The sequence below is a fragment of the Lathyrus oleraceus genome, chromosome 3 (assembly GCF_024323335.1).
Source record: "Lathyrus oleraceus cultivar Zhongwan6 chromosome 3, CAAS_Psat_ZW6_1.0, whole genome shotgun sequence".
Classification (NCBI taxonomy): Eukaryota; Viridiplantae; Streptophyta; class Magnoliopsida; order Fabales; family Fabaceae; genus Lathyrus; species Lathyrus oleraceus.
This window is the reverse complement of record NC_066581.1, coordinates 269,511,323-269,514,841: the sequence shown is the minus strand read 5'-3', so window position 1 is coordinate 269,514,841 and position 3,519 is coordinate 269,511,323.

Genomic DNA, 3,519 nt, shown 5'->3' with positions numbered 1-3,519 from the left:
GAAAAATCACAAGCAAGCTTAACATCCATAAGTATCAACATGCAAAGATCACATCATATCTCAACATCCAGAAATGCAAAAATAGCAAACTATATACCAAAATGACCAGGCATGAGTCTAGATTATGCATGTAAAATTTCAAGAAATTTGGATCAAGCATCATGATTTCATAAATGAAATGGCAAGCTATGTGCAAGAAATGACATGTGAGAACAAACCCTAAGCAAATTATTTTTTCCAGCCGTGCACAAATTCATTAAAAATCATCAAAAAATAGAAGACATCATAAGGATCATTGTGGAAAAAATCTCATGTTGATTGGATTATTATTGAGAGAGTTATGATTTTTCAATGTGAAAGAAAAATAAAAAAAGTGAAAGGAAGCATGTTAACATGGAAGCACAATTGAAAATAAATGCCAAAAAGCAGATATGAAGAAACGCTGGAATCCGGATTCGAACTGCGTGCGTTTTCAAATAGGGCGCCACTTAAGTGAAACGCTGCGTTTCACTTAAGTGTGTGGCATGATGTTATTGGACGCATGGCTCACAAACAGAAAATTCATGCAAAACAAAGGCCAGGCAAGATCTACACACGATCTGGAAACGAAACCTAAGCATTCATCATCATCTTCATCATGTTCATCCTCATCATGAACTTTTTGTCACAGAAATGCATGAAAATTATATGGATCGAATCATCTTGCATCACACATCACTAATCCAGCTTCAATTTAAATTAATTCTAACTATATCACATGAATCGAGCAAAACAAGTTCTAACAATCAACATTCAAATCATCATAACTTCCTTAATATTCAATGAAAACACTAGATCTAAAGTGCAGAATACTCTACATGCTAAGCTCTGCAAGAACCACATGATAACTGCAAGAATTGAGAGTATCGAGTTCCAACCTCTTTGAAGATGCAGAACTTGATTCGTGTGTTTCAAGGCTCCAATTGTGAAAACAGATGCTCAATGATGAAGAGGAAGATGAATGAATGATGTACTTTATCTCAACAATGCTCAGATTCGAAGAAAACTCCAAATGCCATGTGAATGCTCAAGTTTCAACAGCTGCAAATCTTCAAGAATCCTCCAATCTTTGCTTCAACAGATCTTCAATACTTCCTGCAGATGATGATTAGCACAAGAACAAGCAAAAGGAATGGTGAAATTCGATGAAAAAAGTTGAAAAAGTTTGAGAGAATTTGAGATGAAAATGAGTTTGGATCTGAAATTGTGAATTGTTGATGCAGAATTCTGTTACGATTAGTGCTTTATACCACCTGTTAATCCAGCTAGTTAAACATGATTAGCAAAAATGAAAATGGATTAAGTGAAATAAGCATGTTATGCCAAAATGTCAAAACCACCCTTATGATCATGTGCCAATGGAACAGTGCGAAATTCAATTGCAGCAAGTCCAAAATTCTGTTTTAAGGCCATTGCAATTGGTTTGGAGTGAAAATTGTGCATACTTTTCAAAATCACTTTTTCCCACCAAAATTCAAAATGAATTCACTTGAAAAATGCACTTTTTGTACGATGATTTTTGATGAAATGTAATGAATGATTTGAATAGAGGGGATCAAAAGAAATTTGCTCAAAAAAGAATCACATGAATTGGCCATTTGATGCAAAAGTTATGCCTTGTTGAAGTTCAACTTTTCTTGACAATGATTTGATCATAACTTGCCAACCATAAATGAGAAATTGATGTTCTTGGACTTTTTGGAAAGGTAAGAGCAAGATCTTCAACTTTCATGTTGGACAAAATTTGATTTGAAGCCTCCTTGATGATGTAAATTTGAGAAGAAGACCTTTCCATTTTTGGCAGTTCGAAATTACAGGTCACTTACTATTTTTGGAAACTTTTCATCTGACCTCAAATTCTTCAATGATGATGTTTGACATGTTATATGAGACTTGTATGGACATGAATGAGACCTCTCCAACCATCTCACACCTTCAAATCCCTGATTTTATGCACAGTTGACCACAGTTGACTTTGCTAGGGTTTTGGTTGACTGAACAATGCTTTGATGAATTTCAAGCCTCTACCACTTGAGATCTTGACTCCAAATGATATTACAACTCATATGAACTCTTGATGACTGATCATGGTGCCCAAATTCTCAAGAATGGCCACCACCTATGGCTCAATGAATGATTTTGACTGTCTTGACCTAGTGTTGCTTCATCTGCAAGTAACAAGGTTAGATGACAATATTTTTGTACTTTTGGTTAGTAAACAAATGAAAAGCAATGATATACAAATGCTAAACATGCTTGGTGATCAAGAAACACCTCTCAAGGTACAACCCACCCACAGGGAAGAAGGCAAGGTGCACAAAGATCCTTGAGGCAATGATATGATATGATATGATATGATATGATATGATGAGGGATCTTAGGGACAAAATTGGGGTCTTACAGATGCCCCTATTTAAGGTCATTCTACCCGGAGAAGTGAAGTTTAGAAATCTTCATCTTGACACGGTAGAATGGGATTAAATAACAGTAATGAGACAAATTTTGGTCCCTAAGAGACCTCATGATGCAAATGTATGCATGTAAAAGACACAAACTCTGTGGGGATATGGTTCGCACAGAAGAAAAGACGATCCATCGGAGTAATACACTCACCAGGAATAGAGACTCTAACAAGACTCTTGCGGACTCTTATTGGGGATAATAAGAAGAGGAAGAAATGCGTGAGCAGGACACGACTCTGAGTTCGGGAAAAATAACACTGACACAACGTGCGCAAGACACGACTCTGATTAGGGGATAACAGAAATCAGACTGGAGACCTCACTGGGGCAGTGAAAGGACTCACACTGGGGAACAAAAGATTCTAAAGGACAAACCCCATTGGAAAGACAACAAGCTGACTCAAACTATCCACAAAGGATACTTCGGATAAAAATCCGGACTCGGACCAGGAAAAGATTCACAAAGAATCTCCCTGCCAGGAAAAATGCATATATTGGGGAAAACGCCAATATAGCAAGGGTAAAATCACCACAGGAAAATCCACTGGAGAAGTGTCTAACAAAGAGACTCTCACGGGGAAGCAACAAAATGAGGTGTTACCGGTATAAGGGTAACAAACTCAGGAAGAATGAACATCTAAGACCGGTATAAGGGTGAGAGATATCAATCAACCAAACATCTGAGAAAGACCTGAAAAAGGTACATCAACTCAGGAACATCTGACTCCACAAGGGACCAAGGTCATAATAGGGAGCAGACAGGAAGGAACACCAGGGATACCTAGGTATATAATAGGTGACCGACCAAAGCGTGAATTGGTTTTTACTGCCAAGACACTCATCATCCGAAAGGAGGGCTTGAAAAAGCAAATCGACTTACAGGATGGACATTCGAATCCACAACGAGAAAACGAATCTTACTCGATTGGGGACACAAACCCAAAGAGTGCATGAGATATAATATCCATTACCGTCAGAACGTGGATAGAATACTCGCATGAGATATATTATCTATTAC